The sequence below is a fragment of the Acinonyx jubatus genome, chromosome A1 (genome assembly GCF_027475565.1).
Source record: "Acinonyx jubatus isolate Ajub_Pintada_27869175 chromosome A1, VMU_Ajub_asm_v1.0, whole genome shotgun sequence".
Classification (NCBI taxonomy): Eukaryota; Metazoa; Chordata; class Mammalia; order Carnivora; family Felidae; genus Acinonyx; species Acinonyx jubatus.
This window is the reverse complement of record NC_069380.1, coordinates 154,194,801-154,220,623: the sequence shown is the minus strand read 5'-3', so window position 1 is coordinate 154,220,623 and position 25,823 is coordinate 154,194,801. Positions and strand designations below refer to the sequence as shown.

Sequence of the window (25,823 nt, the reverse complement as noted above, 5' to 3'; positions counted from 1 at the left end):
TCCCTCTGCTTTTTTCCCTGCTATTTATCTGCTCAAAGCCCATTTGTGTGTCAGAGTCATTACAAGCCCTACCCTCAGGCTTTAGGCAGTTCTTCAGGGCTTGCATAAGTATATGGGCATCTCTCTCTGCTAGAAAGTTGTCATATTTTGGGGCGCCTGCGTTGCTCAGTCAGTTAAGCGTCCAACTCTGGTTCAGGTCATGATCTTGCAGTCCGTGGGTTCAAGCCCCATGTCGGGCTTTGTGCTGACAGCTCAGAGCCTGGAGCCTGCTTCTTTTTCAGTGTCTCCCTCTCCCTCTCTCTCTCTGCCCTTCCCGAGCTTACACTCTCTCTCTCTCAAAAATAAACATTAAATTTTTTTTTAAAAAAACTGTCACATTTTATTCTGATTATTTTTCACTTGTTCCTCTCCCTTTTCCGGAGAAGGGACCATGTCTTATTCATCATTGTGTTTCTGTTTCTAGCACAGTACCTGGCACAAAATGCTGAGCAAATTTATTTTAATAAGATTCATCTCTTTCTTACTATCCAACAGTAGTGATCACATTGATGTCTTCTAAAAACACTACACAGACATTTCCCAAAACCATTCATTGTCAGGCTAAGAACAGTCTCACTAATTAATAATGTTTGGGGTTTTTTTCAAGCTTCTAATCTGATACTGTAAGTGGCAGAACAAAATTTTTAATCTAGGCTTGTCAGACCCCACACTCTTCCTGCTATACCTCTCTGGCTTCTTCTAACAAATGGCCTTGCCTCGCAAACTGGTTTTTTCCATAATCTGTGTAGAAAGATCACTTCTGCTCCAGCAATTCCCTTTTCTCAAGAAAGAAATCTGTGCCAGTTAAAGCACACCACACACACACACACACACACACACACACACACACACACACACCCCAACCTGGGCGATTGGGAAGCCCACTAAGTAAATATTAAAGGAAACAGCTATAAAGCTAAATGCAACTTTAAAACAATAAATAACACTAGGCAGGATATTGAGCAATATTTGCCATACCCGTAACCACTCACGTTCTTAGTCTAATTTTCTTTCCTAGTTTATGTTCTTTCATTAGGCTCTGAGTTAGACTTCTATACATTACCACACACTTAATAAAGATATTTCATTTTTCCTGGTGTGCTTCCAGAGACCTAGCATGCAGTGAAGGTTTTATAGTCCTGTGCGGTGCAGCAGATGTCATTCCATTTGCCTAAGTCCTGCTGACATTTGGAGATGTGGATTAATTGAGCTACAGAATGAAATTTAATTAAAATTAAATACAGACTTGGCCATTGTATCTGTTCATTTCCTGTACTCTAGTGTGTGTGTTTGCAGGCAGCGCCATAGTTAATTTGTTTAATCACGATGCTCTGTGGGGGAAGCTGCACTTTGTTTTATGCCGAAAGGCTGAAGGTGTGGTGGATGCCAGGTTGGATTTCATGACACACAATGTGAGCTGTGTAAATGATGCCACTGATGAGCCTCAGAGGGCTATCTGAGGGAGCAAGGGGCCTCCATATGAACCTGTAGAGAGACACCTTGTTGTAGGCAAGGTTTAGTCATGTCTTTTAAATTGACATTACATGACCACAGGAATCTCATCTATTACCCATTAGCATGTTGCCATATACTTGTTCATTCAAATACTCATTCATCCATTCATTCAACCAAGATTCTTTGAGTAGCGATTCAGTCTTGGGCCCCAAGTTGAAGGGAGGCACCATTATTAATGGTGATCCTAATCTTTCTGCCTGTAACCACGACTGGGAAAGTTGGTCATCTCATGAAGATAGAGTTTTTAGAGCAAGGTGATAAAGGGTATTCAAAGGTCATTCCAGAATAAGGAGAAATTGTATTACTTGAGGTTAGGATGAGATTATATTAGGGCAAGTAGAGCCTGTTCTTTAGCACCCATAGAAGGCTCTTTCCTTCTGGGGGCTTTCCTGATTTCTCCAGTGGGAAATGAACTCTATTCCAACAACTTTCCAAAGTACAGAGGAGTTCTTCTTTATGTTTTCTCTGTATATCTTCCTGTCTTCCTTTCTAGATCATAAGCTTTTTGTCAACAGCTTTTTAATCTTGAAAAATGCTTAGGCCGATGCACTATCCCCACAATGTTCTCCAAGACTATTTCTTGAACATGTTGTCAAGCATGTATATTCCCAGGTAGTAGACATTTGTTGTCTTAGCAGTTCAGCACCCCTCCTTCCTTTGTGAGGCAATAGTACCCTGTCTCTGCTTTGGGGAATCACTCCTCCCATACCTGTGTGCCTAAGAGAAAGGTGACTGAGCTGGGAGCTGAGTTTATCAGGGCATTTGATCCCTCTAGCCTCTGGGATTGGCTCAGAAATGGGCACATGATTAACATCATCCTAACCAGGGCCGATAATACTATATTCTAAGGCTTTGATTTCTCTTCAGGTATACGGCATGTGCAACACATGAGCTCCTTTCTTCTGCAAGTAGGGGTGGGGGATGTTGTCTAAAAATGAAGAAACCCCAAGGAAGCTCAAGTGAAATCAAGAAAATGGTTTCCTATTATTCTCTGAGAATCTATTGCTGCTCTTACCTTAACCAGTGAGTTTTTCCTTAAGATAGTTTGAGTGGGGCTTTCTGGATCTAGCATACAACGAAGCATACCTGAACAGCCTCATTATAACTGTAATAAAATGCTGGAATCACTTATATGACACTCCCTATTCTGTAAGCCCCTTAAAGATAGAGAACTTGCCTCTTCATCTAGTGATGTATTAACTAGCTCAGTGCTGGAACATTGTGCACTCAATAATTATTTTGTTGAAATGAAAGAATAAATGTAAATTCAGGTGGTGATGTGACGTCAGTAATTATTCTTTTGACTTTCTAGTAAAACTGATTAAATTGGTATATTGTTTATAAACCCTGTTACATTCTTTTTCACTGATAGTCATGTGACTTGAAAGGGTCCTAAAGGGTCCCAACAATTGCTAAGGGTGAGAGAGTTCAATCATCTTCTACTGATAAGTAACCTTATATTAGGGAAAACCAAACACAACACTGAAAAGGAAACTCCACAACCCTATTCTGTTATATTTACCAATGTGAACTAATCTTACCACCTGCAAATTTTCTTTGTATTCTCTATATGGTACAAGAAGTTTGTAAGTTCTTGTAAATTCCTAAGTAGTTTTTTTTCTCAGTTGAGCTATGTTGCTTCTAGCTGTGGACTCAAATTGGCTCATTAAACGAGCACACCATGTATTTTGGGCTCATCTTTTCTATTCTATATCACTATATCTATTTTATATGGATAACATCCTATTCATCCTTGCACTTATAGCAAAGTAAGCCTAACATTTTTTTTTCTCCTTGCATATGTCTTTTGTGGATTTGATCCTGCTTTTTCCCTCTCATTGTTTTCCACAGACATAGTGATGTTGATGGTCAAGAAGGACAAAGTGTTCATTATGTCCTTAGTTCTCAGTAAAGAGAATAATTTGGATTATTGAACTCTGGAGACTTTGAGTCAAATACCTATGTCTATTTCACGTTAAACAGTCAACATAGTCTAGCGTATTACCTTGCATGTGGTAGAAGCTCAGTAAATATTTGTTGAATGAACAAACAGAGGAATAGGGTTATGACGGGAGATTTTTGACACTTGCAATGTTAATGAAGCTACTTAGCTAAGTTGTTCAACTGGTGTTTATTGAGCACCTACTATGCATATAGCCCTGTGCTGTGGACTTTGAAAGGTAATTGAGTAGTGTTCAGTAAGTTTACACTAGATATGGAAGAATCAAATTTGTATAATTATAACTAGAATGACAGGCTGAAAACAGTCTAAGCCATAAGAGGCATAAATAAGGGAACTCTCAGGGGGAAAAAAGATATTATTGAGAAATTGTGTGCCATTTATTCATCAGAGTGCTTCAATTTTCAGGATTGGGCTTCTGAGGTCTATCTGTGCAGGTGTGGCTGAATAGACAGGGAGAGCATGACCAACAATCCTCCTCTCATAGAATATATTATAAAGACTCTCCTTTGATATGGGGCTGCAGCTGCTATTTGCCTCTTAGTCTCATTTGGCCCAATGCCTTTGCTCGAAAAGAGCCACCCTGTTTCTATTTGTGGCATAGCAGACCAGTCTGTCCGCTGCTGTGGGTTCTTGGCAGTCAACAACTTTGCCACATGTTTTTGACATTGTAATTCAGTGCTCCTTTGAAGTGTTGCTCCCGTCTCCTCCCCTTGTGGTTGCCCCACTTCACTTCACCATGCAGCAGCTGCTTGAGTATTCCACTGCCATCCCACACCCATCCCGCCCAGAGGAGTTGTGTTGTGACAGCACAGCTTCAATGCTAGTAGACTGGCTACCTGCCAATATTGTGCGGTTGGTGATCCAGCCTCCCAGGAAACATACCATGTAGTGGTATTCATAACTCACATTTTCCAAAGCAATGTCATGGAAGTCCAAAAGTGGTTTTTAAAAACCTTGCCTGACATTTGGAACCACTGCAAGGTGAGGCAGGCAAGGCATTTACTCTGTGAAGCCTCTTTTATTTGGCATTTTTAAACAATAATTAATCTTACTCCATGTAAAACTAAGCTTCAGTTGACTTGTCTCTGCCAGAACACCTCATTGTTTTCTGAAACCGAGTCGGATTTAATCCTCATTTATTTCACATTGTGGTGATGGGAGTGTTAACGGCCAGCTATTTGAGTCAGCCCACAAGAGTAAACCCCTAATCAAAAGCTAGGCTTAGATAATCACAACCTTCCTTGTTTCCTTTGTGTTGCTTCGCTGATTCAGTAACTCACCAGACATTTATTGAGCATCTACTGCAATGGTTCTCAAATGTTTCATCCCAGGACTCTTTTACATTCCTAAAAATTGTTGAGGACCCCAAAAAGCTTTTACGTGGTTATTTCTATCAATATTTACTTTGTTAGAAATTAAATCTGAGAAATTAAATTTTTTTTAAATGTTTATTTATTTGTGAGAAAGACAGAATGAGGAGGAAGAGCAGAGAGAGAGGGAGACATAGAATCTGAAGCAGGCTCCAGGCTCCGAGCTGTCAGCACAGAGCCCGGCATGGGGCTCAAACTCATGACCTGAGCCAAAGTCAGAAGCCCAACAAACTGAGCCACCCAGGCACCCCAAAACTGAGAAATTTTAAAGGTATTTGTTAGTGTACATGGAAATAACAATGTCAGTTGTACATTAATGTAAGTCATATGTTTTATGAGACAAACTATTTTCAAAACAAAAAAAATATAGTGGTAAGAGTGGCATTGCTTTACATTTTTTGTAAACTTCTTTAATGCTTGGCTTAGTGCAGCTGGATTCTTGAATCTGATTCTGCATAGAATCTGTTTTGATATGTTGCTTTGGTTGAAGTATATGGGAAAGAATCTGGCCTCACACAGATAGGTAGGCATGTTTTTATCATTACTTCATTTTAATACTATACCAAAACTCCACAAGGGGTGAGCTTAAAGGTTGGTTGCAACATGGAATCTGAAACTGTATCTTGCACTTCAGATAGAGCTTTTACCATATGTAACATTAAGTAGCTTCATGTATTGGCTCATTCGGAAGATATAACTGAGTTATATAAATCTTCAAATGTTGATGCCTCCCATATACAATATCAAAAAATTATAATTGTTAATATCACCACTGATCTCATTAGAAAAATCTTCAAATTTAGGAAGTTGACAAGTATATGGTAGCAAATACAAGTTTTTCAAAATTCTGATTTTGCGTTCATGTTTGAATTTCATCATTGACAATAATAACTGTCATTTGCTTTCCCTGAAATAGCTGTCTCACTGTGTTCATCCTTGAGGAAATATGTGCCAGATATCTGTCACTTGTTCTTTCAAGTGAAAATAGTATTCTAAGACAAAAGTGGCTAGTTCAACCTGCAACTCGGCCACACAAGTGCTTTTCCTCTAAACAATCGTTGCACTATGGTAGATAGTGGAAGTGCTTTCTGTGCCCTTCTCATTCCATCATGCAGAATATTAAAAACATAGGGGTGCCTTGGTGGCTCAGTCAGTTAAGCATCTGACTTCGGCTCCGGTCATGTTCTCACAGGTCGTGAGTTCGAGCCCTGCATAGGGCTCTGTGCTGACAGCTCAGAGCCTGGAACCTGCTTCAGATTCTGTGTCTCGCTCTCCCTCTTCCCGACTCGCGCTCTCTCTCTGTCTCTCAAAAAAAAAAAAAAAAAAAGAAGAAATGTTAAAAATTTTTAAAAAGTTAAATACACAAGAGTCAAGTTTCAATAAAAGTAATTATTTTTACCTCTCATCAAGGGAATCCCCTATGAAGAACACAGTGAGCACTACTGGAGTTTGGTGCCACTGCACTGATTGATGCAAAGGCACCACTGGTTTTACTCACCATTGTTTTTGCATCATCAATGAAAGTTTCATCACAGTGAAAAAAGGCAAATAATATTTTAGCATTACTATGAAAATTGTTTTGGTTTCACGGACCCCTGATAAGATCTTGGAAGTTCACAGGGGTCCTCAGACCTCAGTTTGAGAACCTCTGACTTACTGCCCACATAGAATGGTGCCCAAGACAAAAACAAAAACAAAAACCTTTATGATATGGTAATCTGCCTTCAGAAAGTCTCATTAAAGACTAATGAGGTTGAGCCATATGCAATTGCCATTTTTTTGTAGGTCAAAAAACTTGAATATTGGCAATTGCATATGGTTCAGCTTCTAAAACAAAATACACCCCCGTGTGTGTAAAGAATCATGTCATACAAATGGTGTACATCTAAAGCAATGCAAAACTTTTACACAACCAGGTTGAAATGCAGAGACTTCTAGAGAGTTTCTAAGTTGGAGAGAGACATGAACTTAAAACCTTTATACGGGTAGAACCCTTTCCAAGTGGGGGAAATAGTATAAGCAAAAGTTCAGAAATGATATAAATGCAAATAAAGGATATTCATGACCTACATGAGCAACAGACCCCTCTTTCTGAGGCTTGAAAAATAAAGAAACGATACTGGGGAAGGGATGAACAATTTGAAAGAGTTCTTTGATTGCCAACTGACAAAGTTACTTTGATGTAGAAAACAAAGCCATAGAACATCATCTATTCATTCAATACATTCCTCATGTGTTAAATGAGCACCATGTCCCAAACACTGTGCTGGGTACCGGAGGAGTCAAAGAACTCCGAGTGTAGGCATTGCACCAGCTTTGTGCTTTGACCGTAAACAGCTGCTCATAACAGCATCACATAGCACATGTTATATGTGTGTTTAATATATTATCAGAATGCAGATGAGCAATTAATTTATCTTGGGGGCAAGGAGTAAAAACGCATGTAAGAGATGACTTGCGAGACTGAAAGAGTTACAGGAACTGGCCAGCTAGAAAAGAGGGGCAGAGTGGTGGTGGTGGGGGGGGGGGGGCGGGGAGGAAGGGAGGCACATGCTGGGCGGAGGAAGTTGAATTGGCAAAGGGCAAAGAGATGTGGAAAAACTTGGCGCTGTTTAAAAACAGAGAACTTTTCATTATACTGAGAAGGTAGGAAACAGGGAAGGTGTGGTTGAAATTAAGACTGGAACTGTCGACTGGATTCAGGTAGCAACACTGCCTATAGTCTTTACTGTGGTAAGCCATTGGAGACTTTTTATTATGAGGCTAGCCTGGCTGTTCAGATGATGGTCTAGAGGTAGCATCTGCAGCGTGGAAAACAGCTAAAGACTAAACCAGAGATACCAAGGACTGGAATCCTTGTAGTACAGCAGGCATGAAAAGAGAGCAAACACTGGGAAATCTTCGGAAGAAGAATTAGCGAAATGTGTTAAATGATTGTGGAAAAAGCAAAAGATCATTCAGTGCTTGTAAGCTTGATCCATTTACAGCAGGGTTATGGCATCAACAAGATGAGACACACTGGAGAAAAAGGTCTTCGGGAAAGAAAACAAGTTTGTTTGGGGACATACTGAATTTCCTACTGGAAACTCAGGAGGAAGGTCAGGACTCCAATGTAAATTTGGGAATAAGTAGTTTATGACTGATTGTTGAAGAAATGGGAACAAATAATCGCCGATGGAGAAAACACACGGAGTGGGAAGAGAGCACCAAGCACAGGAATCCTATTCTCGCAGATGTGAGGAGAAAATGGATCTTAAGTGGGGGAGGGATGAGATGAGAAGTCAAGAAGTTCTCCAGAAAAGAAGTGATGGGAGTCCAGATGAGGATCTAGATTCAAGTGGAAGTGGTGATGGTGAAGTGGAAAGGGCAGATACGACCATTTGTTTAAAAAAGAAAAGAAAAGAAAAGAAAAAGTCTTTGATGACTCAAGTACTGTGGTTGAATGGAAAAAATGAGCCAGTGTTATTAGTGTTGCCCCAGCTGAATGAGAAAAAGAAGCACTTTTCTATTTTCTTTGATTGGATATCTCACTTTTTGTATTTCCCTCAAGCTTTCTGAAGCACCTAGTGACCTAGAACTAAACAAAATTCTCCTGGAATTTGGGCTGGTTTGGGCACACTAGATGGCTTCGTAGTGATGTTTCTATCCTGAGGTGTCACAGGGCCCCTGGAAACCCCCTCTAGCACGTCTTACAGCACCCAGTTCTGGGGAGCACAGATACTCTAGACTGGGTCCAAGATGGAGTCACCATAAAGCTGCAGAGAACAGAAGGCTGAATCTCCCTTTGGGCAGAAACAAAGCAGCTTTGCTGGGAAGCTACACCTGCACAGGCCCTCCAGTTGCTTACATTCTTGGCTTCACTTAACAAGCCCTTCATCCCTACTTCCACCATTCTTATTTCAAGTTAAAACCTCACATTCACCAAGAAAGTTACTCTTATCCCTTATCCCTTCTCACTCTGTTCATTCCCATATCTTCACCTTTTTTTTTCCACCCCTTGATCAGTTGTTAAATATTCCTGTGCTGTTATTTATATGCTTGTAATTATTTTGAGCTGTTATGTGTGTTTTTGCACCCCTAACTACCCACTTTCAACTCATTCTTTACCTTCTCTTTTACTCTCAAAATCACTACTAAAGATTGATCAAATTATAGCTCCTTAAAAATCAATCAATCAATTCTCTGAATTTCTGTTCATATATATCCATTTATCCAGAGACCAGGCATTATGTTGATCAGTAGGGTTATAAATGTGAACAAGGGCAACATGGTACCCATCCTCATGGAGTTTGGGGTCTAGTGGTAGGAAAAATATTAAGTGTGAGGAGCGCTGTAAAAAGGGATATGAAGATCAGAGAAGCCTTCCTGGTGGAAGAGACTTTGATGTTGAGTTTTGCAGCATGAAAAGTTGGCCAAGAGGAGGTGAATCGTGCAGAAAAAAAAAATTGTTCCAAGTGCATCTGAGGAACTGAAGATGTTCATTACAGCGAATGAGAGGCGAATGGAGAGAGAATGGGTCACTGTGAGGTTGAGGCTAGGTCTTGGATATTACATACGCTTTGTTAAGGAACTTGAATGTTATCCTAGCAGTAGTTAGACGCCATTAAAATTGTTAAAGGTGAGAATAGCATGATCATATTTGTAATTTTTATAGCTAGCTCTTTTTAATTATTGAAAAGCAGCACATGTCTCTGTATAAAAGGGCTCCACAAAGGCAATCACGGTAAACATGTCTTAAGCAGTTTTTCAGGGAATCTTTCTATTCATCTACGTGCATATGTATGTTTGTAGATCCATTTTTATACCAATAAAAGCACATTGTCCAACTTGTATGTCTTTTTCCACTTGAAAACATAACATGGAGATTTTTTCTTATGACCTCATGAAGATCCATCTTATTCTTTTTTACTATAAGCTAATATTCTAGAATAGGGGTTTCCATAAATTATTTAATCAAAACCCAGTTAATAAATATTTATATTATCCTCCATTTTTCTTATTGTAAGAATTGCTGCAGCAGGCATCCTTGTTTATTTATCTAATTTACATCCTCATAGTATGTGATAGGACTCATTTTCCCCACATGTTCTAATTTTTAAATTTTCTCAGTCTGGTAGGTGGAAAATGAATCTACTTTTGATGTCCATTCCCTTTACGATGAGTGAGATTAAGCATCTTTTCAGATTCTTAAAACTCATTTTATTTTTATGTACACTGGCTGCTTCTATTCTCTGCCCCTGTGTCATCTAGACGCTGATTTATAAGCATTCTTTATTGACTAGCAATATTAACTCTTTGCTATATATGTTGCAGATATTTTCCTGAGTTATGATTTATCTTTGATTTTATTTGGATTTTTTTTCTGAAGCAATGTTGAAAATTTTTATGTATTGGTGTTTATCCGTTTTTTCCCCTCTCATTTTTTTATTTTGGAAGGATCTTCCTTCTATATCATAGAGAATATAGTGGGAATAGATGGAAATAAGCAAGTTTGTTAAATTGGAGGTAAAAGCCTGTGAATTTCGAGATTGGTTGGACATAGGAGATGGAAGGGATGTGTTTCTCAGGTGATACATAGGTTTCTGGCTTGGGCAGTTGGGTAGTTGGCTCACTGAGATGGAGAATACCTGGGACAGAATATATGTGATTGCAGGGAGAGAGTAGAAGCAAACTCAGTTTGGGGCACATAGAGTTTGAGATGCCTACGTGGAATATGTGAGAAGGATTCTCATTAGGTAGATGGTTAAATAGGTCTGGAGATGATTGAAGAGATAAGTTGGAGTCATCAGCACATATATGCTGACTTCAGCCATGGGAATGGGTGACATTACCCAGGGTATAGAGGGAGAGACAAGACACAGTTCTGAGGTCCAAAAACATACTGGAAGTCGAGAAGTGGAAGGAAAAGCAGAAGAGGTGATGTCTGCTAAGTGAACTGTAGTTTGCAGGTGGCCATTCTTTTTTTGTCCTTGCTTTCTTATCCCATCAATCTAATGACACTAATTTGTACGTATGGTTAACCTTTCCCAATTCAGCCAGGCGATTCCACTCCTCTTCACAGATAAATACTTAAGTGAAACATCTCAGGTAAGAATTTTGTTTAATATTTCTTAAGGATTATAGCTGCATCCCTATGTATCCAGGCAGTAACATTATAGATGTGTTATTTGTCAGTTTATAACTAAATTCGGCTATTATCAAATATTCTACTCGGTAGTATTTTAAGATGAAATAGAGAAAATGGATCACAATTAAAACAAAAATACAACATTTTACTTGAAAATGGAAGCTTAGATTTTTAGTGTTTTGGTTTTCTACTAAAAATACCTACTGAATTCTTATGGTTGGCTTCTTTTGCAAAATGGACAATTGAAATTCCTTTTACGCAGATGAGTGCCAAATCATACCAGCCTAATGCTGTTGAGTTCTTTTACTGTAATCAAAATCATGTTAAAAGTAGGTATAGTACCAGTGTGAACTACAAACACCTCTTCATTCAAGGAGACAGATCGCAGTAAGCAGCTGAGACCAAATTCACTCCATCTCTCTTGTTCTATACTGTATTTCTGTAAATAAGAAATGTACCAATGTTGAATGTATCCTGACTTGAGAAACGTATAATTGGAAATTAGAGACCTCCAGAACTATTTTGGCAAGACTTTTAAATCTGGACAACTCCCTGCTGTTATAAAGACTGACAGTGCTTCTGAACTCTAACAAGGAGATTTTATATAAGACTGTTCTTACTAGAACCTGTTTTATATAAGAACATACTTAAAAAGCTAATTTCTTTTCTCCTTTTGCACTGCAATCCACAAAGTGTGACTAATAATAGATTTAAATTTGCTAAGTGCATTCACTCCTTTGTGCCATCATAAAGAGAATCTATTACTGTAAAATTGAGGCTTAGTTCCAAATTGCGCCATTATGAAGTTTTCTTCCAGCAATGTTTTGTCTCTAATACACTTCCCTCATTGTAATTCTATTGCAAACCTGATGTCTAGCATCAAGTCTCACAATAATTATTTTAAATTGCTACTAGGAACAGTAGTCCTGGTGGGATATATTACTACCATTCTAACAAGATGAATTTCAATGCACTTGTAACCGTATTATAGTATATTATGAAAGAAAAAAAAATCTTTGAGTTTTATATTTATGGACATGCATGTAACACAAAAAATAATTTTTATAAACTTCAAAATACTTTGTCCTGAACTTCTATTTAAACCAATTATAAGTCACAAGAACAAATTAGGATGCCTAACTATATGGCCCATTAATAGCATGCTGAATGACTTGAAATGAATAAATATTTATAAATATGAAAATAATAATGCTACTGCCTAGAATAATTACACGTGGTAATATATTTATATGATAGATGTTAAAGACAACATAAATTAGATTACCATAGAAGAGAGGTACCAGAAAACTATTAAAAAATGAAGCTTATATAAAACTTTATTCTTAATTATCCCCAAGCTTTCGGGGTCATTTAAATAAAGGAACTACCCACAAGGTTGTTCAAAATAATTTATTGTGTAATAGAAACCTCAAGAACGTCATGTTCAGCAGTCTCAAACATTAGGCCATTAGTTTGCTGATATAGTATCAGTGGGAATACTAGTAGAGATCAACATGGAAAGACTGGCAAACATTTTAAGTCACCCTGAAACTTAGGTGATTGTCTAACAGTAATGTTACAAAACACATTGTGTGTGTCACGAGTGATTTCACATCCTCCTGAGGGCATTCTAAATTCACCTTACTAATCAGCTGCCTCCAGGCTTACAAATAATTAATTGAGAAGATGATCACTTCAGATTTACCAAAAGTATGAGTCTTGAATTTGGGGCATAGCAAAATCACTGTGAAGAAACAGTACAGTCAAGCTTGTGTTATAGATGAAATGATTGCAAAATGACGGTCTGAAATCAAAAGCCAGTTCGGTTGTAATAATTTAAATATGTGGGCACATAAAATTTAGAGGAAACTCCAAGTATCAATTCTTTATCTGTTGGAATTCCCTTTTAAAAATGTTCACATACATCCCAAATGAAAATCACTTAGCTCCGTAATGAAATTTAGAGTTACTCCCTGGAGGTGACCACATGGGAAAAGTAAATCTACATACTTTACAAAAGGGGGCGGTTGAATTTACATGAACAATTTAGCATTTTTACCATAAATAGTAATGGAATGAACTACATTACATACCAGCATAGAGCTACCATTTGAGTAGAGAGTACACAGAAATGGCTGCATGGCCTTCGGTTTTTCATAGTCTATTGTTAGGCAATAACAACACTTCTGGAGCATTTCTTGCATAAAGAAAAATCTGGAAATATATCAGTATTTTCTGGGCATTGCTTTTAGAAATGTAAAGTTAGCTTTTTCACAATTAGGTCACCTCTCACACTTTTGATACTGTTTTGTAGCTTAGTTGCAATCACTTTTTAGTGATGTAAACCTGAAATCACATACTGCTGATCGGGAAACATAGGTATTTGCCAGTAGATGTGTAGGAGAGCTTGCATTTGCTTCTGTATTTGTATTTCCTCCTTTATATATAAGCTTAAATTATTTTAAATATGGTATGATGTTACTGGGAAAAAACATAACCCAAGGCAAAACTGTCCATTGTTAACAGTGTTTTCGGTCACAGATCTATTCTGCAAGTGGCCAAATGTAATTGCATTATGATATTGGCAAGTGCCTTCATAGAACTAAGTATAAGATTTCACCCACACTTTCAGGTTGGAAAAAAAAAAGTCCAAGTTAATAGAAACATGATTAGAAACAGAAGGTGTCTTGGCTCTCAGTTTCGTTAATCAGAAAAAAAGAAAAACCCCTCATAAACCTTTTACAATTTTCCACCAATACGCTGCCCTTCCCCTTTTGAATTAAAAGCTTTTTTGTGAGATCCAAAAAGAACCACTTGTCCAGAAGAGCATATTAAATTAATGTTTCCCCATGAGCATGACTGAAAAAATATGCTGACCCTGTGCTTATCAATGCCTTTTGAAATCAGTACTGATTTTTAAAGGAGGATAAAGAAAGCTGTTATTTTTAATATCATACACATGTTCCCATTCCCTTACAGTTCTTGACAACAGAATTTTGAATTAACTCCTGGAATGCTGTCTTGCATATTCACCAACAATTCACTTCATGATTGGAAATGTGTTTTCTGAGCCTCCAGGTGAAATTGATTTGAGAGAGTTATATAATATATTGAAGTTCTTCAGAAGAAAGGAACCACATACCAACTAGCCCAAATCCAAAATCTTAAAGGACTAAGAATACCACATCCGCATTTCCCAAACTTGTATGATCATGACTCACCTGGATTACCTGTTATACTCTAGATTCCCAGAGCTCTTCCTGAGCAATTCTGTTGACATAAACCCGGCATGGGGCTAAGATCTGTAATTTTTCAGTCATCTGAGACACGCTGAGAAACATTTGACTTATGTCATATTCAACTTTTTGTATCTCAGTCAATTGGGAGTAAAAAACAAAAACAGAAACATAACATTTCAAAGGTTTTTGGCAAGATTCACTTGCTTTTGAGAATTCGGTGAGAACTCAAGTGAGTTGATGGCACAAAAGTACATAGAACTCGGTTCTCGATCATCTCAGCCTTTGCGTCAGTGTTTGTGTGTGTGATTGGGGTATTTTGGTTTAAAATAGGTTTCCTTTTTTTAAAAGACAGGTTAGCTAAGCATGGCGTGTGTCTAAAGTGATGTGTTTGATTGGCAATGAATAAAAATAGTTATTTCGTATCTTCTACATGCCTAGTAAAGAGATCACAAACCTGGAAAGGAACCCAGGACCCCAGTAGTTCTACTTCCTAGGAAGAACTACACCTAATGTGTCTTAGAGAGAGGATTTGTTTTTATCTCAAATAGCTCAAGGAAAGGCATTTCTTGACCTGCCCCTATTAATCTCTCCCACTGCTCAGTGTAGAAATAATTAGTGTAAATTTTTGTAGCTGCCATTTGTGTTGCTTTCTTTTCACTTGTTAGAAACAAAATACAGCACTTTATTTCCACTAATTCATAAAGCAATTAAATTGAACAATAAATTTGTAAATATATAGATACCTTTAATTATTAGGGAGATGAATGTTAAATACTTCTTGAAAGCAAACACAAACTGAACATCTAGAATAGTTGTTCATACCCTTTCTTTTGATACAGGCACTCCTTTGAAATTCTAAGAACTCTTTGCCTAGAAACAGGCAACATATGCATATACCTCCAAAATTTGCATATACTTTCAGAAGGTTCATGGACCCGGGAAACCTCACAGGTTAATAAACACTAATCTGGTGGGAAGAAACCATCCCCGAAATACTGGTACTCTGTACATTTTCTCATACATTAAAGTGGGCAAATTATCATCAGAGGTCTGATGGTATAAAACACTAATTCATTAATACTATTTTAATAGTCAGAAGATGAAAATTGAACTATATTGACCATGTAATTATTCTATAAATCTGTGTAGCATGAAAGTGAGTACTATGTTTCACCTGAGAATAAGCACTAAATGATTTTAATTTTTTCTAGTTTTTAACAAAATTGAGCAATGAATTTACATTTTCTAATTATTCTGTACAGAATATTCATATATTTTTTAAGAAGATGGTGATTATTCCTAACCACTGTAGGAGTTAGTGATAAGCCCATAGGCTACAGAAGGCTATTTGAGGAATTCCAATACCCAGAGATTTAATGATAGACATGAACAGAAAGGAGGTGACACTGTTGAAATGAAAAGCTTGTATTGGCCCACGTACAGGGAACATACACATTACACCTTAGTTTGGTGCTGTCTGCCATTTCCTTCTTGGATCACATAAGTGTTAAGCCCTGTTACTAAAATGTCTCCTCCTTTTACAAAGCAACCCCAAGAGCTCTTGACTTGATCCTTTACTAAAAGAATCAAATCTAAGTTAGTTACAGGAGGGGGAAATAACTTTACAGGCCTACTTTAATTGCCATATTTCTGAAACTTTCCAGTAAATCAATTTTATCTTTAAAGAAGATCGCTTCAGGCCTAAGAAAAACACACAGCTTTAAGACATCTTAGGAATAATCATTTTATAAAATGAAAAATGTGTTTAGTGTCCTCCCTTACTCCACCATCATGTGGTTTTTTTTTTTTCCCCTCTTCTGTAATAGTGAGTGACCAATTTTCTCACAATATCATTTCCCCAATGACAGGATCCTATTGGGTTGCACAGAGAAGTCTCTACCTCCCATAGCTGCGTCCAGCTGCCTCTTCTACCCTAATGTTTAAGCATGCTATTCTTGGCAAGAATTTTCCTTAAATGCGTTGCCTCTGTAGGTCCTCTTCATGCTTGGTATTGAGGATATATGTTAGGTTTGTATATAATACATCAAACTAGAATTGCTATAATTATAGAGGCTCAATAGGAAAACTCCTGCCCACCTTCATGAAGCTTTTCTCACCTCCTATTTTGCCCATAGAGTATGAAGTCTTCCACTCTCCTGTTCTCTTCCAATCAAATGCCATTGTCATGAATATAAATATTTATGTAAACACTTACTATGGATCAAAGAGATATTAGACATGGTCTGCCCCCCTGTGCATACTGTCTAGTTGGGATGTTAGAGCATGCAAAAAAAAAAAAAGTGATTAATAACAATATGAGCATAGACTAAGTGATACATGACACCCTCTAATTTATCTGTTCAACAAATCCAAATTTCCATACATTTATGTTGCTTAAAGGGAGATGCATCTGTAATCCTTGACTCACCATGCCTTTTCACTATGCTTGTGTCTTCTAGCATAATGAAAAATAATGTGATAATATAGTGACATATTACTGTGACTTCAGACTGTTTCCATAGAGGCAGAGCAGTCTCATGGGTACCACGATGGAATGAGATACCGAAGACAAGGATTCCAATCTGAGAAATGTCCCTGACATTTTATGTGACCTCTGACAAGTGACTTAACCTCTCACTTTGAGCTTTGTCATCCTTAAAGTAAGCTTAATTAAACTTGCAACATCGTAGAGATGTTATGAAGTCTAACTAATTTTAGCCTACTAAATGATTTTGAAGATCTAAAGTGCTTGCTTTACCGTCATAAACAATGAGAAGAAAAAAAGGTTTTGTATTAAACTACTAATTTTTGTACAATGATCACAAAAGATGATACTGATGCCCTCTAGAGCCTAGTTGTAGGGATGGATTTGTGTTGATCCAGACGTGCTCTCTCATTTGGTTACTTTGGTGGCCAGTAGCACTTAAGACAGCTGGATAAGATGAGGTATCCATCTGTGACCATAGAACAAAGTAAAGCTAACTGGCCTCCCTGGAATTGAACCAATGACCTGGGTCTCATTAGCACTATTGGCTAACCAACTGAGCTAATTGGATACCACATTGATAATAATGTAACAGAACATGGTTTGGTTTATTTTTTCCAAAGCTTTCCCTAGACTTAATTTCAATAACCATAAAAAAAAAAAAACAAAACAAAACTAGTTTGAGTAATTAGAGCCAAAGACAATAAGCTAAACATTATGCGATGCCGCTGACATCCAAAGGACTGACCCTTGATGTCCCTGACAGGCCTGGAGTCCTCAGCAGGCTCTTGACTGCCCTAAGAAAGTGAAGTTCAGAATGACAAGGCTGATAAACCCCAGGCCCTTCTGATGAGATTAGGAAGGGCTCTTGTGCATCTCTTGCTCGCTCAGATTCTATTGGTGGGAATTAGAAATTGTCTTGGTCTGTGAGTCCTTTAGAGGCTAATAAAGTGACAGTGAAGATGCATTGTGCTACAGAAAACAGTCCTAAGTACTAAATAAAAAATGCCTCAACACTGAGCTCATAACTCTACCTCTTGGGATTGATTATATCTTTCGGTTTGAGAACACGAAGCAAGCCTTAATGAGGACCTGATATTAGGTGGGACCATTTTAGTAATTCTTAGTTCTTTGAACTTTCAGGCAAGGTTAATGTATGTGCTATTTCATGGAATAAAACAAAAATACATGATGTTGAAATATTCCCTTTCCAGAAATATGAGAGTAATAGAATCCTGCAGTGCTAACAAAGTAGCATGTAAATCTTAGGGCGTATACTTGAGATTTCAAGTGGAATGAATGGCCTATTTGGCCCAAACTAGGTAAACTTGAATGCTGCAAAGCTAAAATACTGGGAAATTAGCTCCATGATGTATTAACTCAAATAATAATGTTCCTGATGTAAAAAAAAAAAGAGAGAGAGAGAGAGAGATGGAAATTAAACATCTAGTTATGAATACTGCGTCTGCACAATGTGCCGCATGCACCGCATGTGTTAGAATTTCTTCTCAGTTCTTTTTTTAATCTTTTATTCATAGCATTGCAGGTGATGAAAAATTTATGCCTTGAGTCTGGCATTGAAATTAAATGCAAAATGAAAACAGAAGCAGTTTATACTGACAGCTTAAATATCTTTATCTAGCATACGGTTGCACTATAAAAAATCACTGGGTGACTTTTTAAATCTCCCACATGTAAAAAACCAAGAGTTGTACAATAATGAATAAAGTTATATATCTAAGACATCAACAGAAAAGTTGTATTTTATTAGTATTCTTTGTTAATTTCATTTTGCTCTATTTTGCTGCTTTTGTTTAATTGGCACAGACAGATGGATATAAGCTTTTAAAAATACTGCACAACTTAATTGTTGATATTAATTCCTCTGAGTGGCAGGAAACAATTGATTTTTGCAGTATGTTTAATGAGTGTGATTTCTCTGGTAGGTTTATGTCTTAAGCTGAATAGAAAACATGAATCTGTGCCTAAGGTAGTTATGCTGTAGTGAAGGTTAATTATTCAGGTAAATCAATTTGTTCGTCACTGTATTAATATGAGTGATATTTGGAAGAATGGCAATAATTACAATAATATCCACAGTTGCTAGTTATGCGAGGTTTCAGGTGTATTTCCTTCCTTAGAATAGTAGCAGTTAATTCTTTACCCATTATTTTGTTAGTCAGAACTCTATTCACAAAGTGAGTTTCCTTGTAAATGGCTCCTATTTTCTAGAGATGTTGGGTCTTTTGTCCTAGGCATATCTGTATTTGCTGTGCTGCATTAAAATCTTCTGTGTGGTTTTTGTTGATGAACTAATGTTGAATCTCAAATAGTTACCTCATAATACAAATTAATTGAAGAAAGTAAATCCTTCTTAGTTTTGCAAATAACGCACACAGGTTTAAAATACATCCAGTCTAGATATATTTCATGTATTTATTTATGAGAATTTAAAAAAGTATAGGGTTATTTAGCATTTAAATAAGTAAAGCATGAAATTTAGAACTGTCTTCAGTTACGTAAAGCACCAATAGTAAAGCACCACTTAGATTTCCATATTTAGAAGACTTCAGCATACAGCTTAAAATATTTTACACTCAGCCTCTGATTTGTAGCTTTTTCCTGGATGTTTTATGTAAACATACTGTGTATAATTATGCAGATAATTTTATGCAATATTAATTGTGCTAAGAGTGGAGTGAAAGTTGTTTAATTCAGTAATTCGTTTACATTTTAATGATTTTAATAGCATAAGATTACCAAATCAAATTGAAATAACTCTGACCATTATACCAAATTGTGTGAAGAGTTCAGTGTTATATTGTCTTCTATTATTCAGAATATACTTATCACATCTTTTTTACTGATAACCAAAAAGGATCTTGAAATACTCATATTGAAAAAATTAAAAGAAACATTTTCAATGCATTTTTTAATCCAACATTAAATATACTTAAAGAAAGGTGCCCCAAAGCCTGACACATCACATATCAGATTTTCAATAGTATGTTTAATATCTGTTTTCAGCACGTGAATTGAGCTGGCCTGCATCTTTGAAATGAAGTTGATGAGACATACTACCTTTTTTTGCAGCCAGTCTGTACAAAATATATATATGTATACACATATATATGTATGTGTATATATATATGTATATTCATCTTTAATGTAGAAAAAATAATTCAAGGTGTTTATTATGGGAAGCGAGTGAATATGCTAACTTTTACATGTAAAGATAGCATCTGAAGCCACTCTCCAAATCAACAAATTTCATGTTAGCATTTCTTTCTTATTTCTTTCATCATGTACAGATTTAATATCATCAGGAATAAATCTAAATTGTTTGCTTCTTTCCTCCTAATTCCTGAAGCAATGTAAAAGCCTAGAGAGGTTTGAAGTGACAGGATTACAAGCAGTCTTTTGCATACATGGCCTTTAGGGATAAGCGGCTACCTTGCATCTAATAAACAAGAAAGTGAATTCGTTGAATAATGAATTAAGTGGCATAAGTTGTGATAACAAGGAGCAAATGTAACTTCAGACGGATGGTATTTGCTTTGTGTGGGGTTATCTGAGAGGGCTGATGCTCCGCCAAGGGAGACTGAAAAAGGCTCATTATATTAAGATGTTCTTTTACAGAACACAGTCTAAAATGATCTTGCAGTTTCTTCCCCCCGTTTGCTGAACTCCTTTGTGTGCTTCTATCAAATCAACCACCTCCACCAGGGGGATAACTAGGATTCTTTCAGACTGTGGAGTGTTGTTGAAAATGAAAATTCCTAGTGAGTTTTAGATGGGTCACCCAACAATTAAATAGAGATGTCTAATTGGTTCATTCATATTAGGGTCAGCAGCTGGTTAAGGAATAAAAGGTTGTGGTGCCCCATTGCATAGTTCTGAACCAAATTAAATTATTAATCTACTCTTTGGTTCAATGTAGCTTCACGGGGATTCCTAACCTGCCATACTGAATAAAACAGAACGACTGCTTTACATTTTCATTATGGAAAATTATATTTTAAATTGCAAATGCTCTCCTATTTAGCTTGCATTGCGTATCTCGTTGGATATGTAGGAATGTCTTCAACAGTCAGTGCTTATAAATTGTTTTGTTAATGTCTAGTTATGGCTGGAAACTATGAAACCACCAAAAAAAGATGATTTGCATGCAGTAACCAACTCTAGGCAGAACCATCTGAGGCATGGAAAGTAAAGTCAAGACTTTGGGGGCCACTGTCTTTAACCCTTAAATTCAAAAGATATAATTAAATAAGTGGACTAAAAGAGGTTTATCATCTAACATGAGCTCCCAGTTAATTCAACCAAGGTTATTTTCAGGATTGCAATTCCTGCAACGGGTCAAAGTCCCAGTTTTTGTCACCCTTTATAATTAGTATTTCGTTGTTGTTGTTATTTAACTACTCTAGATTGAATATTAGCTCTGTGAAAAAATTGGAGCTGCATTCAGTTTTCTAATAAAGTGTTTAATAATGACTTAATTATATCCTATTACCGACAAGCACAGTTGCAGTAAAAAATTACCATATTTTCTTAGAAATTATTCTGAGATGTTTTCTGTCAACATTTTAATATCTGCCTACTTTTCACTTAAAAAAAAATTAAGATATGAGATCCATAGCAGATTTAACTCTAATAGCTGGTTGACCTTTAGAATGTAGTATGATTTGTAAAGACAAATCACTTAGTAATCACAGCCTAGTGAGTGTGTTTCACTTTGGATGTATTGCATGAGCTGTAGTGTTGAACTTCATTCATTGGTTCGTTCTTGTGTTTGGATGAGTGCATGCGGATTAGCTAAGTGTTCAAACACATAAACACTGGAAGACCAGCGAAGCTTTTTTATAAATTAGAAATATTTTGTAAATAATTTCGTTTGTTCATTTATTCATCAGAAACATACTTAGTGGCACCTACTATGTAGTGTTTGAGGAGCCTATGACCAAGAGGGAGTGAATAAGATAAAGTCACTTCTCTGTGGAGTTTATATCCCAATGGAGGGAAACAAGACAATAAAAAAGTCAATAAATAAATTAGCAAGAAAATAACAGGGAAGTAATGGAAAGAAAGCAAACTAGTATTCAGAAAATGACGTAAAAAGGAGCTCCTTTAGACAGAGATGTCAAGGAAAACCTCTTTGAGGAGGAAGCATTTTTGCTGAGATCTTAGTCATGAGAAGAGCATTTCAAGCAGAGAGAATAGCAAATGCCAAAGCCCTAGGGTAGAATGAGTCAGGCATAGGCATATGTGGGAAACTGAAAGAAGCAAGGTTACGTCATGGGCATACACGCCTGGTGGTGACACAGCGTTCCATGCTTAGAAGTTTCCAGTTTAATGCTCTTCTGTCACCATCTTTAAATCCTTAATGATTTTCAACAAGGATCTCATGTTGCAAATTAGCCACTCCTGGAAAGAAAACTCATAGAGTGTACGTAGCGGGGCTGGGAGGTAGGAGTGTATTCGTTGGGGTAGGGGGGCAGGTGTGCATAAAAAATAAGACCAGCAATTGATATTTCTGGGTATGTGCAGTACTGGCATCAGTATAGTTTATGAAAGATTAGTTGCACTTTACAATATAGCCATTTATGTCTGCAACGTAGAAAACGGAAATGCTGTTTTTGTGCTATATTTAGCCAAATCCTCACATACAGATGATAAATTCCTCAAGGGTAATGTTGGTCTCTTCTGTGTATTGTATATACTTCACAGCACCGTGTGATTAGATATTCCACAAATACTAATTGCAGCTAAAAGGAATTTGCCTTCTCTGTTAACCCAGTAGGGTTTCCTTGGGAAGAAATAAGGCATTTAGTGTTTACATCTGAATTCTTGTTTTCTCCCTGCAGTTACACTGTAGTACCAAATCTGCATGACCAATTAACAGTTAGGTCAAGTCATATGTAATCACTGATAATCAACCATTTTTTGACCTAGAAAATGGCGATTTCAGCGGCTCATAGCATCCTGAAACTGCAGGTTTCTTTAAGAAAGTAATGCAGAAATCTTACAAGCTTCTTTGTAACTCTTGCAGCATTTATTTAACAGGGAGAAAACCACCTAGCACAGGGCTGTTCATTAGTGCAGCACGCTGAGCTGGGCTGTCAGGCCTGCACCCATGGGCCTCCTTAGAGGTGAATCCGTATTGCAGCAAAGCCTTTCTGCCAGTCAGCAACTACCCCTACCCCAGTAATGGTGTCTACAGCTACACACCCACTTTCTCCTACATTCTACATGATAGCAAGTGGTGAGTTTGCCAGAGTTACTCTGAGACTGGCCCCAGAACGTGCCTCTGTTCAGAGCTGCAACAGGTTATAGAACTTTGGCCTAGGGGTTAGTCACTAATCACCCTTCCTCCAGGCAAATCTATTTACATTTGATGATGGCCCTGATGATTTACCCAATGATGACTAAGTACAACAACATGATGGGGTCATGTGACAGAATCTGGTCAGCCGGTGTTCATTTCATAGCAGGATTTTTCTGATCAGGATAAAGAAGTGATTTCACAATTACAGCTGATGAATTTTCAAAACAATCTTCTGTAGGAGGGTCTTTTGTTGTCGGCTTCTTAACGTTTCTTTGGGAAGGGTGATTGATTTTAAATGATCGTTATCAAGCTGCTTATCTGGTAATCTTCGGCATTTTGGCAATACGCTAAAATTCATCAGTTTATCGTTCTTCCACTTGTATGTTGCAGTTCATCCATTTTATTGCTTTCTTTGGTTTTTCAAAATCTTCTATACTTGGATCCACACTTTGAACATTTTGAACCTATCTACACATTTTTTTTTGACTCAGTAGCGGGATCATAAAGTAGGTTCTTAGTAACTTAGCCAAAATGAAAAACTCTTGAGTTTCAGTCTTACCTCAAAAATATTTCTTAAATATATTCATTTATCTCCCTTTATATTTTCCCAGTAACTGTCCATGGCCTTCTACTGAAAGATAACTACATCTTATCTACTCATCTCCAGAGCCCTGAAATAGAAGCATGTTTTGATTTTTTTTTTCCTATACACAAGCTACACAAGACCTCCAAATACAAAGTGAAAAAATAAATCTAACCCTTTGGTTATTGTAATCTCTATAGCTTTTTTTTCTCCCGAATATGACACTGGCACTGGAAATAGTCCTTGAATGAACGAATGTTCTCAAGGAATTGATGGTCTAATGATGGAATCAGACAAACAATGATAGCAAAATAAGATGTGCTCTGATAAGGGGAGATACAAGTATATACAAATGCTCACAGAAGAGACAAGTAATCTGATACTGGGGAGTCAGGGAAGGCCTCCTGGCATCCTAACTGAAATTAAACCTTATTTAAAAGTCTGCACATGTCTCTTTTCCCCCTAGATCCGCACAACCCTAAATAAAAGGCTGACATGCTACAAGATTACTTTGCACAGAGCGCCATACTCCTTCCTGGCTTCTACTCCTTTCAGTGTTCCTTTCTCAAAGAACTTGTTCTGTTCTCTGCTACAAAGGACTCATTTAAACCTTTCATGCTGCTTTATTAGCGACCAAAAGTTGCATGTTCTATGATTGATTACAGTGGGTGCATAAATATTGGGAAAAATAGTAAATAACATGCTAAACTTACTTGTTCCAAGACAACTTTGAGAGAACAAGTTCATTTAATCCAAAGGAGTGCCTCTCTAATGGTGGGAATTCAGCAGCTATGGCAGGTGAATGGAAGGTATTTTCTTTTTTAGTCAGGGTCCATTCAGAAGCTTCCCCCACATTCTACAAAGTAGGAAACTGCACAACATTTGCCACCATTTTCTCTCTCAAAGAACAAATCTTTTCACTTAATTATAAATGGGGAAAATGAAGAGGTGAGGAAAATAAAAAGATACAGGAGACAAGGGGAAAAATGAACCAGAGGAAATGCTCAAATTCCTTTCATACCGTAGTTCAGCCACTTCCTGGAATAAACGACATCTTTATTCTACAGCCAGCCTTTCCCAATTGAGGTATTGTGACATTGTATGGAAGGAGCATGGATTGTGGTATCATAAAGTTTTAGGTTTGAATCTTGGTTTCGCTACTTGCTAACTGTGTGACCTTGGGCAAGTCACTTAACTTCTCTGAGCCTCCGTTTTGCTCAGGTGCAAAAACATTAATACCTCACTCGCAGAGCAGTTATGGGGATTATGAGGTAACTAACATTTGCTATATGTACATGTTATGAAGTCATCATCAATATGGCAGAGTTCTAGAATAGTTAGGAATGAGGGGGACAGTTACTATAAAATTACTGTAAGATAAACAAAATAGTAAGTATGGAACAGTTTTCAAGTTCAAGAGCCTTCCTATGGAGTTTCATTTACTTATTTACCATTTGTATCCCACGTGCCCCAGCCCTCCCCCCCAAAACCCAATTCAGGTGGGGGTGAATTAGAGAGCCTGAGGGAAGGAGTAGAGGGGGCTTGGTTTGCTAGAATAAGCTTGTCAGTGCTATTAGTCTTTGACGAAAGAACATTTTTAACCTCTTTCACAACATGATAGAAATTGTTGTTCTGGGAATCTCACTTCTGAGACTAGACACCATGTACACAGGACAGAGAGAAGCTCTTGTCCACTTTGCCACTTAGGAAAATACTTGGCTGTACCTTTTCCTTCCAGGAGAAAAGGTAGCTCACTGTTATGATAACCTCATATTTTATTATACTATCAAAGCAATAAAATGCTCCTGAAAATTGTTCCCAGCATCTGTTTTTATATATATGGGAGAAAATCTCGTTGTTGAGCTGAAATACCATTATTTTGACATTATTCACTCAGTTTCTCTAAAGCTTTGGCTTTCCAAACAGAAGACTGATTATAAATCTGTGTTGTGCAGAGTTGAGGTCACACTGGAACCTTTTTAAAAGACCAGATAACTGGGGAAGTTGCTGAGTCAGAACTTCTCAGCAGCCCTTGCAATAAGAGTTTAAAGAGGGAGCAGTAAAATATTCCCTGCTTCCCCTTCTCCCAAAAGCCAATGGTAAAAATTGTGGTTTCTCAAGACTTATTTTATACTCAGGGATGAATCCCTGAAGATAGAGCTTGTCCTTTACCACCA

The 25,823-nt window shown here is 37.3% G+C and overlaps 1 protein-coding gene and 1 long non-coding RNA gene across 11 annotated transcripts in view; one reads left to right on the top strand and one right to left on the bottom strand.

Moving 5' to 3' along the window:
- Nucleotides 1-25,823, top strand: part of KIAA0825 (KIAA0825 ortholog) — a 382,909-nt gene that overhangs the window by 272,086 nt on the left and 85,000 nt on the right. The gene's annotated exons all lie outside the window — the stretch shown is intronic.
- Nucleotides 23,200-25,823, bottom strand: part of LOC106968911 (uncharacterized) — a 56,008-nt gene continuing 53,384 nt past the window's right edge. For all 7 annotated transcript variants that reach the window (XR_008291184.1, XR_008291255.1, XR_008291612.1 and 4 more), the window contains one exon: nucleotides 23,200-23,527. This is a non-coding gene — a long non-coding RNA (uncharacterized LOC106968911). The remainder of the gene's footprint in view (nucleotides 23,528-25,823) is intronic.